This window comes from Lissotriton vulgaris, chromosome 6 (assembly GCF_964263255.1).
Source record: "Lissotriton vulgaris chromosome 6, aLisVul1.2, whole genome shotgun sequence".
NCBI classification, from domain to species: Eukaryota; Metazoa; Chordata; class Amphibia; order Caudata; family Salamandridae; genus Lissotriton; species Lissotriton vulgaris.
The window spans coordinates 181,214,942-181,227,048 of NC_141694.1; the positions used below are offsets into that span (position 1 = coordinate 181,214,942).

Below are 12,107 nucleotides of genomic sequence, written 5' to 3' on the forward strand. Positions count from 1 at the left end.
CGGCGAAGGTAACCGAGAGGCATAAAAACCAAGAAGAATTAGAAGCGTTCACACAATCTCTAAAATAACTGTGTATTACACAACTTAACATCTACATATGCCACATTAACTTGTTTACATCTATAATGTAGCTTAGCTTATCGATATAAAGTCTAAACAACAGTAGTTAAAAACAAGTCAAAAGTAAGTGTTAGTAAGCAAGACAACTTATCTGTTTGAGAGCCGCATTTAAAAGAGGCTGATCTCCCTTGACACCTGGCCTTTATGGATACTATGATGTCACCTAATTCTTATTCTTACCTTTGTGATGTAAGCGGCTGAGTTTGTGAGCTGCATTAAAAGATTAATGCATAATGTAGCCTCCTGTCTTGTAATGAAATGTCAGTTTACTAATTCATTTCCTTATTAAAATGCTGCTTTCCTATTTGCTTATAAAATAAAGATTTTAAATGCTTTTTCTTTATGAAAAATAAAGTTAATAAAATTAGATTTGAAAAGACAAGCTGGTCTTGTTTATTCATGGTCTAGTTTCCATCAGTTGATCCAATCGCCTTAGTGATCTGATTAATAAATAATAAATGTTTAAAACCATGGTAAAGAAAGATAAACTGCAGTTGTATATAATAATGTAAATATTTCATGGGTAGTTTTGATTAATCAGATCACCTGATTCAGTCGCTCAAAAATTGTCTCATTGGTGTTATGGGCCTGTATATGTGTTTCATGATTAATGGTGAGTATTGAGGTGATAGAGTTTTTGAGACAGTTTTTCAATAGGAGCGCTGGATCAATTACTTGGTAGCAGAGTTACGGTTTCTATGGTAACTAGTATGTTACATGGTAAATACATAGGATTGATGTCTAAAACATGTTAGGTTTGTTCAGTTGTTATATGTAGTCAAAAGGTTTTTTCCAGCAGTGTGAAAATTCCTGGTTTGTGCCGGCATGAGAAGTGTGACAGCTGAAGTTACACAGTACATTTGTTCTGTTTCAAAATAGTGGTATCGCCGTATATCACAAGTGTTGTGGACGTACAGCACAAGTTTGGGATTTTAGGTGTGTAAGGTAAAATGCATAATGAGGATTGTCTATGAAATTGTAGCTTTCGAGTATAGGGACTTCTGTCCTGTTTTAAAACTCACTGTGAAAAGAGTAGTAGAATTTATCTAAGCTTGAGTGAAGGGTAAGGAAGCGTCGTATATCTTACTGGCGAGTGAGGATTTCTGTTAGTGGGTTAAAGTCCTACTAAAGATTTATGTATGCATGGCTAGGGATTTTTCCGCATGAATGTGCATAAATGAATTTGTAATGTACGATCGAGTGAAACTCTAAATTGTCTTTAAGGAGGTGTAAAATTTCTCTGTATGAGCATTTAGAGATAAACGAGTTCGTTATTACCTGCTAGAAGGGTAAAGGAGCCTTCCTTTATCGATGAATTTAAATAGAATACTTGAATGTTTGGGAAAGCTATCACTTTATTTAGCGAAACAGACAAATGGTTTGTTTTTGTGGAGTTATTAACTGAATTCAATTGAAAGAATTGTAAATATGGCGGTGTAAAAATTTTTTGTAGAAGAGGGGTCAATTTAAGGAGTGGAGCGAGGGACAGAGCAGCTGCAGCAGTAGCATACGTCACAAGTGTCGCGCTGTGATTGGCTAACATACTTCACAGTATTCGCACACAGATTGGTTCATGTGACTGAGTTAAGCTTACAGCTGATTGACTCATCCTGAAAAACAGTAATTCTATTGGTTGAGCAGAATAGTGACGTAGCTTAACTTGATTGGTTTGTTGGTAAGTTTCGTGCATGGATTGGTTGGTGTTGCCGAATAACAAGGAAGTTGTTACGATCTATTTCGAAGTAAGGGAAATTGTTTAAAAACATGGATTATTATTACATGAAAAAGGAAAAGAAACTTTCATGGTTTCAGAAATTAAAAAATATAATTAAACCTGACAAGAAAATTTTAACGTGAGGTCGAAGATTAATTCATAAGTACAAAACACCTGCAGCTTATATGTTGGGTGAATATGGTTATCATACTTGTCTTTAGATGGAGAATTGGATGAAATATACTGAAAATGATGGTGTATTAGCATGGCCGGAAGATGGATCATTTAACATAGCGCTTTTGAAAAATTTAAGATAAAAAATGATGAAACTTGTACCAATGCCTAGACCTACTCACTTTGAAGCTTTAGTTGAACGGGAGGATGAAATGCGTGAAATAGAACGAGAAAGTAGAGGAATATCAAGGGGAACAGGATTAGGTCTTGATAGAGAAACACATCAGGATAGAATGCGTCGATGGAGAAGTGCAGACATGTGTGATGGCCTATATCCAGTGAGATTAATTGATGAGGTAACTGGACAAAAATGTACCCAAAAGAAAAATAATATTAGTGAAGAAAGTGATTCAGAAGATGCAGTATTAGAAGAAATTTATACTAGAAATCCGCCACCTTATCAACCAGTTTGTACATGGACTTCTCCTTCTCCTAATGCTCCTCCAAGAGAAATTATTGATGAGGCATCTCCTAAAACAAATCAGAATTGTAGAAAAACACCTGAAAGAGTAGAAACGAGATGTAATTCAAATATATCAGGAGAAAATAGTAATTATACTGAAACCCCAGTTCAAAGAAATGAAACCCCAAGAAGCGAAAAAAGAACAGAAAGGTATGAGGAATTGCCAAATACCTCAGAATATATTCGTTCTACGAATGAATTAATACAGCAGTTAACTAAAAGCATGGAAGCAGTTACAGTACCTGTAACAATTGGACCTGTTCTTCCAGTATTTGATCAAAAAGAAATTAGGCATTCAGCTTTAACTGTTCCATTAAATTCAGAAATACAGAAAGTGACTGAAAATTTTTATTCAGACTTGTCTGAAATACATCGAAAAAAAATAATGATGCCTGACTTAACTTTTAATCAAAGTTTGTCATGTAAAACTCCAACTGGAGCAGATTCTGACTCTGGATCCCCGGAAAAGAGTCTGAGTAAGATAGATTTAACGGAAACCCCAGAATGTAAATTACTTGATGATGCAAAATTGAAAGCAGATTTAGAGGACTTAATAATTGGAACGATTGGAACTGACAGATTGAAGACATATCAGGATGATGAATTATTATGTATTTGCAAAAGCATAACATGGAAAACGAAAAACAAATATGATCAATTAGAGGATATGGCTTTTGAATTAGAAATAGATTTAAGTAAACAGATGAATTTGCAGAAAAATTATAGGGTGGATGTCTCTGAAAAAGACATTGAAAATATGAATACCACAGGAAGAACCACTCATATAAAAGACTTAATTGTGATTTTGAGGAAATGGGCTGAATTAAGTAAATGGAGAGCGAAATGGACAAAGAAAAGAGATGAAGACAGCACAAGTCTGGTTTTCCTATCAGAGAAAAGGAAAAAGTAGTAAATGAGTTTCCAATGAGAGAAATAGCAGGAGGAGGCTATGTGCATGTTACATGGACAAGACAGGACATTTTAATGTTTGAAAATTATTTTCCTCGATTAAGAGAAAAACCTGTAGAATGGTATTGACAGGTAGACAGATTTGTGAAAGTTTCAAAAGTTTTATGGGTCGATCTTGATGGATTCTTTGACATAGTTGTCCCATCAGATCTTTGGACAGAATGTCCAAACTTTCTATAGATTGGCCTTGAGAAGAATATGCTTGAGATAAAGTAACAGGTGCTCCTTCACCAGAGGTAATGAGAAAGTATGAACAGGTAATTGTGTTTTTGAAAAACACGATTCCCCCAAAAGAGATAGATTGGGTTAAAATAGATTGAACAACACAAGAGCCAAAGGAATCAGTACATTCATTTTATGAAAGATTACTGCTGGTATTTAAACAATACAGTGGTTATGAACATTTAAGTGAGAAAGATATGAGCCATTTTATATACAGATTTGTATATGGCTTAAGACCTGAAATTAGTGAAATGGTAAGAACTGGAATAGTTGGTTGGCAATCAAACACAGTAGATGATATCTTGAGGAAAGCACAATACTGTAGTGATGAAATAGATGCTAAACAAAAGAAGTTGAAAGAAAAAGCTATGTGGGCACAGGTAAAAGTGACTGAACAACAAATAGCAACTTTAGGAAATAAGGATGTTGATCAGAATCAAGGGAAATTTAAAGGTAATTATAGTAAACCAAAATTGATGGGAAATATAGAAGAGTTAAAATGGAAAGGGGCGACCACTCGGTCCCCCCGAACGTATGGCGGAGTGCCTCGATCCCCCCGGGAAGCCATTTTTGGGCGGGAGGCGCGTCTCGGCTGGTATGCCCGAAGCGGCGTAGCCGGGGCGCGCTTTTTCCCGCCCTAGAGTGGGCTGGCCTAGACACTGACGCAGCCAGCCACGCCCTCGGGGCAGGCAGGGGCGGGTTTACGCCCGCCCTGAAGACGGATAAAAAGGGACGCAAGACCAGAAGACATCCTCTTGTTCTTGTGCTCTGAAGCTGCACCTCCTCGCTGCACGTGAGCTCGAGACAGAACGAAGAGCCAATTTTGAGCGTTTTAATCGTTCTTGTTTGTTTTGCAGTTACTTTGTTGGAGAATGCCGAAGAAGGTGGCAAAGCGCATGAATACCGACCAGATGCTGCGCGTTATCATGAAGGAGATGTCCGAGCTAAAGAAGCGGGTGGACAAGAATGAGGAAAGGGGTCCAAAACGTCCTTTGGCGGGAGCAGCCCCGGGAGGGAAAAAGAAGAGGCCCAGGAGGGGGGCAGCGGGTGACGACATCCCGGGTCCCAGTGCCCCGCTCGAGGCTCCAACTCCCGTGCCGGAGGGGGGGAATCCGATTCCCGTGGTGGTCACCCCCGTGTCCGAGGATGATATGCCGCCCGAGCTGGCAGCACAATTGGCAGCGTGGTTGGGGAAAGGTAACGAGGGCGCCACGGCTGTCGATGCGCAGGCGCTGGTAAAGCAATTGCGTGAGAAACGGGAAGCAGCCAAGGTGCCCGTGCCGGCTGCAGTGGGGGACAAGACACCAGGGACGATTGCGACCACAGAGGCAGCGTCGGGTGCAGGTAAGCGGCCTTTGCCGATCGCGAGGGATGAGTCAACACCCTCTCGGAGGGAAAAGTTGGGGCAACATGTTCCTTTGGCAATTAAGGAAAAGATTTGGGCGGGGGAGTATGTGAACATTTTTTCACTGCTTGTTGATCATTATGAGGTAGAGCATGTAAAGAGTCAGAAGGATCTCATGCATCCGAGTGTTTGGCGCGCAAAAATGGCCGCCTTTAAAGTGAATGAGAATATCGGAAATTGGGGCAATGCTTGGGGAATCTTTACATCTATCTTGGGGGAACGTAGACCTGAGTTGCTTTCCGAGTTCCCAATATATCAATCACGAATCATGGGGTACTCGACATCGCACCAGGGTAATCATTGGTTCTGTTATGACAATCTGTTCAGAAAGGAAAAGGAGCATAATAAAAGTTTAACATGGGATTGTTATGATGCCTTGACTTGGGATAAGATGAAAGAGTCAGGAATGTTGAAAATGCCGTTGGTGGGAAGTAATGTTGGCGAATCCTCCCGGCAATATGCGGGGACGCCCTTTCGATCAGGTACGGGTGCCGACGATCACGCGAAACCTACCGGCAGTACCGGAAAAAAGGGTTTCTGCTTTAATTACAACAGAGGTAGATGTACTAGACCCCAGGGATCGTGTAAGTTCAAACATGAATGTAGTGGTTGTGGGTCGTCCCATCCTGAGTCCTCGTGCAGAGCCAGAACGGGTGATAACGGGGGGAGAGGAGGCGCCAAACAGGTCTAATATAGTCCGAGGGGCGCCTTTACCCACTCCAATTGATACCCTGGCGATGATTCCTTGGCTCAGTGACTACCCGGATCGTACTTCTGCTGGGGTGCTGCGGAACGGTTTCTCGTATGGTTTCCGCATCCCGGTAGGGGACTTTCAGGGTGTGGATAGGTGTAAAAATCAACTTTCCGTCCTGCAGCATACGACCGTAGTACAGGACAAGATCCGGAAAGAGGTGACTCGAGGTCGGGTCGCCGGCCCATTTCGTGTACCCCCGGTCCAGAATTTTGTTTGTTCTCCCTTAGGGGTAGTCCCCAAGAAAGACCCCGGTGAGTTCCGACTGATTCATAATTTATCAGCCCCACGAGGTCTTTCCGTAAATGATGCAATTGATCCAGAAGTGTGTTCGGTGCGGTACGCATCCTTCGATGAGGCCGTAGCCATTTTGAATCGCCTGGGGCCCGGGGCGCTGATGGCGAAGTCAGATATCGAGTCAGCGTTCCGTTTGCTCCCGGTACACCCAGACGACCAGCGTCTCCTAGGATTCATGTTTCAGGGTTGTTACTACATGGATAGGTGTATGCCAATGGGGTGCTCTATATCCTGTGCTTATTTCGAGAAATTCAGTAGTTTTCTACAATGGGTCTTCACAAAGAAAACAGGTTTCCGAGATGTAATGCACTACCTTGATGATTTTCTGTTTCTTGGGGCAGCCGGGGGTCTTGAATGTGGCCGGGCCTTGGCCGAGTTTTGTGTGTTAATGAAACAGTTTGGGGTGCTATTGGCGCCGGGTAAAACAGTGGGTCCTACGACTTGCCTCGAGTTTCTGGGGATCGAGTTGGACTCCATTGAGGGGTGTTTCCGTTTGCCAGCCGAGAAAGTGTTGAAGTTCAGGGCTGCGCTACAAATGTGTATAAATGCATCAAAAGTTACGCTGCAACAATTACAGCAGGTGGTGGGACAGTTGAATTTTGCCTTGAGGGTAATACCAATGGCCCGCCCCTTTTCCCGTTCAATTGCCCAAGCGATGGTCGGCCTTAAAGAGGGCCATCATCGCACGAGACTATCGGCCGAGACCCGCCAGGACATGCGTATTTGGTTAGCATTTTTGGCGGATTTCAATGGTAGAATCGTCTGGAATGAACCAGCCGTGTCTTCTGAAGAGCTGGGGCTATGGACAGATTCGGCTGGAAGCATAGGTTTTGGCGCCATCTTTGGCACGAAATGGTCGGCACAAAGATGGCCGACATGGTGGCATGAGAATGGTCTGACGAGTAATATTGCCTTCCTGGAATTGTTTCCCATCTTGGTGGCCTTGAGAACATGGCCCGATGGGTTCAAAGATCACTCTGTCATATTTTGGTCTGACAATATGACCGTGGTCGAGTGCATCAATAGTCAGGCAGCACGTTGTAAACTGATTTTAAGACTACTTAAAGAAATTGTTTTACTGTGTATGCAATTGAACGTGCTATTCAGAGCAAAGCATGTTCCAGGGGTGATGAATCAGGCGGCTGACGCACTGTCTCGTTTTCAAATGCAGGCTTTTTCGGGTTTCCTCCCCTCAGCGGACCCAGAGCCGGCACCCTTTCCCGAAGCTCTCTGGTCTCTCGGTGCCCCGAACTTCGTCACCTCGTGGGAGAGAGTCTAGCACCAAGGACGAGGAAGGCATACGAAGGGGCGTTTCGGGCCTATTTAGCCTTTTTGGGGAGTGATAGAGAGCGACTTTGGGGTCACGAGGAAGGGGTAGTGAATTTCCTGATGTCCTTACGTAGGGCTGGGAAATCGGTGGCTACGGCCCAGAGGCATCGTGCTGCCATTTCCTTTGTTGCCAGAGCACACGCTATCCAGGACCCGACAGCGTCTTTCGTTGTACAGAAAGCGCTGCGTGGGTGGCAACGCCTTGAGGGTCGCAGAGTAGATGAGAGGCGCCCGATAGGTTTGGATAGATTGTCCCTGTTGTTGGCCACACTCCCGGCCACATGTTCATCTCAGTTTGAGACAGTGCTGTTCCGAGCCGCTTTTACGCTAGCATTTCACGGAGCGATGCGGGTAAGCGAACTAGTTGCAAGGAACAAACTGGATGTGGCAGGGGGTTTGTGCCAAGAACACGTTCAGATCAGGGGGGAAACAATGACTGTCTCCTTTGTAAAGTCCAAGACGGACCAAGATGGGATGGGTGACTGCGTCATCATACGCAGGATTCCTGGGTCCTCCATATGTCCGGTAAAGTGTTTAGAGGATTACCTAGCACGAAGGGTGGCATCATGGGGGGGGACTTTGTTAAGACACGCGGACGCCACCCCACTGACGAAATTTCAGTTTCAGCGGGTGCTTGCGATGTCGATTGCCGCTGCGGGCTTGAACCCGGGCGAATTTGGGACCCATTCCTTTCGAATAGGGGCTGCTACGGAAGCTACAGCCAGGGGTCTTACTGTGGAGCAAGTGAAACGAGTGGGGCGTTGGTCCTCCAATTGTTATAAAAGATACGTGCGGTTGCACATGTTGTGAAGCTGTAATAATGTACTCACGCTTCTTGTTTTTTGTTTGGTTTTCAGTTACGCAAGCCTACGAGGCGGGGCGGACTATGCAGTCGACCCTACACCGGGCCAGCGGTCAGACATCACCGGCTGTGAAAAAGGAGGTGTGGGTCGTGGGCCACTCATACGTGAGGCGTGCCGCAGACGTATTCAAAGCAGGTGACATGATTCACGTAGCTGGGGAATACGGGTACAGGATGTCCTTCTACGGAAGGGGCGGTCTCTGTATTGACCAGTTTCAAGCATTCTTTGAGGATTTGTTAGGGCGGACGAGGTCACCGCCGTCTATAGTCATAGTACATTTAGGGGGCAATGATTTGGTCACCACCGGTAGACGACTTCTCCTGGAGGCAATGCTTTCCACTGTAAGTTGGTTGGCGAGGAAAGTTCCGGGGTGCATAATTGCGTGGTCTCATATGATCCCACGAAAAGTGTGGCGGGGGGCTATCTCGATTCCTGCTTTGAACCACTCTGTTAGAAAACTTAATAACAAAGTGAGTAGGTTGTTCCGTTCCAAGACATTGCATTCTATCTCGCATGGTTGTATCAATGATGACAGTTTGTATTTGGGGGATGGTGTGCAATTGTCTCGGGTGGGAAATGAGTTACTCATAGGAGACTTCTTAGCATGGTTAAAAACGTTGAAACATGACCTTTAGGTAGGAGTTTTGTGGGGGGTCCGGATAGCCGGTCAACTATCCGGCCTGTGGCGGTAAGGTCATGATCGGTGAGCACTAATTAGAAGATCCCTATGAGTGGGCGTCACCCAACACGGATGGGAGCGCTCGGGAGAGGTGGCCATTGGCCCCTCAATGGGGAGGCGGTCCCTTCTAAGGATGGGTCGCCGGAAGTAAAGGAAAGGCGGTCAAGGCCCCTTCCTTTGTAGGAGGGGTTACAGCCCCCTCCTGGGGAATTTCCCGGGGCCAGTGACATCTGCGACGGCAGATGCGGTAAGTTGTGTGGGGTTGGGGGGAGGTCTACGATACCTTCTAGATACCTCACACGAGTCTTCGAACGACCTTTAACTGGCGTCGAGTTCTTAGGTGCCCCCGTCAAGTCAAGGGAAATTGGTAGTAGTTGCACTTGAGGTACGCCTCCGTGCTGTCGCCCCTCCCAAGTGGGAGGGGTAAGTCTGGTTAGGGATCTTGACATCGGTTATGACCTTGCCGTTGGCCCTTAAACGTTAGGATGTACAATTTCAATATTTCAAGAAAATGTTTTGTAGGATGTTAGATCGGCTAGGAGAACCTCTGTATTAGAGAATCTGTTAAGGTTAGCCAAACATCGCAATGTGGTTATGAAATTGTACATAACATGAAACGTTTAATGTTTTAATTTTGTTTTAATAAATACGGCCGGGAGGGTCACTCCCTCCCACTTCCAAAAACTTCAAGAACTGTTTCCGGTGTCCCTCCTTTTGGGGATTGTGTTGAGAGGGGGTGGCGGGTATCTCAGCCATATGGAAAGGGGCGACCACTCGGTCCCCCCGAACGTATGGCGGAGTGCCTCGATCCCCCCGGGAAGCCATTTTTGGGCGGGAGGCGCGTCTCGGCTGGTATGCCCGAAGCGGCGTAGCCGGGGCGCGCTTTTTCCCGCCCTAGAGTGGGCTGGCCTAGACACTGACGCAGCCAGCCACGCCCTCGGGGCAGGCAGGGGCGGGTTTACGCCCGCCCTGAAGACGGATAAAAAGGGACGCAAGACCAGAAGACATCCTCTTGTTCTTGTGCTCTGAAGCTGCACCTCCTCGCTGCACGTGAGCTCGAGACAGAACGAAGAGCCAATTTTGACCCACCCACCAGCCCCTGAAGACAGCCAGTTGTTCGTAATAAAGTTGGTCAATAATTCTGTTTCTGTTTCGTTTACAGGTTGTATAGTATCATGTTGATGTGGAGTATAATAAAGAATGGTCTATTTTGTGTAGGTTTTGCGATTAAAGAGATTCGGATATAGTGTTGTTTTTTAAGCATGCTCTTGCGGTCATAGTGGCCAATGTATTCGTAGGTTTAGTTAAACATTGTCGTATTTATTGTGGTAGGCGGTAAGGTCATGATCGGTGAGCACTAATTAGAAGATCCCTATGAGTGGGCGTCACCCAACACGGATGGGAGCGCTCGGGAGAGGTGGCCATTGGCCCCTCAATGGGGAGGCGGTCCCTTCTAAGGATGGGTCGCCGGAAGTAAAGGAAAGGCGGTCAAGGCCCCTTCCTTTGTAGGAGGGGTTACAGCCCCCTCCTGGGGAATTTCCCGGGGCCAGTGACATCTGCGACGGCAGATGCGGTAAGTTGTGTGGGGTTGGGGGGAGGTCTACGATACCTTCTAGATACCTCACACGAGTCTTCGAACGACCTTTAACTGGCGTCGAGTTCTTAGGTGCCCCCGTCAAGTCAAGGGAAATTGGTAGTAGTTGCACTTGAGGTACGCCTCCGTGCTGTCGCCCCTCCCAAGTGGGAGGGGTAAGTCTGGTTAGGGATCTTGACATCGGTTATGACCTTGCCGTTGGCCCTTAAACGTTAGGATGTACAATTTCAATATTTCAAGAAAATGTTTTGTAGGATGTTAGATCGGCTAGGAGAACCTCTGTATTAGAGAATCTGTTAAGGTTAGCCAAACATCGCAATGTGGTTATGAAATTGTACATAACATGAAACGTTTAATGTTTTAATTTTGTTTTAATAAATACGGCCGGGAGGGTCACTCCCTCCCACTTCCAAAAACTTCAAGAACTGTTTCCGGTGTCCCTCCTTTTGGGGATTGTGTTGAGAGGGGGTGGCGGGTATCTCAGCCATACAGAAAAAATCCCATATTTTATTTGTGGCGAAATTGGACACTGGAAGCGTGAATGTAAGAATCCGCCCAGAATTCATTTAAAAAATGCATCATTGAATCCACATATGCAGAATGAGATAAATCAGCAGCAACAGCTACAGCGACAGGTAGTGATTCAGCAAAGTCAGTTACCACAACCGCCACTTCCAAACTGTGTAAATGTGCAGAGATACAGTGCAGAAACAGGATTCAGCGGAGGTGAACAGGTAAACAGATCGCCAAGAGTGAATGTGTTGAATGTGTCTCAACAATATTGGTTGAAAGAAGATGGAGGGAGTGAATCTGATGAATACTTCTGACGGTGCCTGAGAGAGAAGGAAGAGTGTGTGCTTGGAGCCACTCTTGAGTTAGATCAATCTGGTCCATTTGTAAATGGTAAAGTGAATGATGTAGAAATTACTTTCCTAGTGGATACAGGTGCTACCCGTTCTACTGTTAGATCAGTGGAAATAGAAAACCTTCCTCTCTCTGGAGAAAAGATCCAAGTAGTAGATGTAGCTAATCAGCAAATAAAAACAGATTTAACTGAACCAGTTGAAGTTGAAATAGGTCAATTTAAAGACATGCATAGATTTGTAGTTTGTGATAGCAGTCCTGTAAAGGTAGGGATATTTTATGTAAAATGAACTGTGCAATATATTGCTCACCGGATGGTATAGAGCTACAAACTCCAGAGGAAGATGGGCATTACAAATTAACAATGTCAATGGTTGAGGCAGAAAAAAGTAAATTATTTCCTGTGTTTGATAAGAATAATTTGCCTAAAGAATTAAAAGACACAGTGAATGTAAAAATTTGTGATTTCACTGGAGATGAAATGGGTTTGATGAAAAACGTAGATCCAGTAAAACTATCAGTAAAACAAGGAGCAGATTATCCAAACATTCCTCAGTATAAAATGAAAACAGTAGTGATTGAAGGGGTAACTCCTGTAATAGA

At 44.8% G+C, this 12,107-nt stretch overlaps 1 pseudogene; it reads left to right on the forward strand.

The window, feature by feature from the left end:
• Window positions 1-1,884: 1,884 nt before the first annotated feature.
• Window positions 1,885-12,107, forward strand: part of LOC147706985 (uncharacterized) — a 31,961-nt pseudogene continuing 21,738 nt past the window's right edge.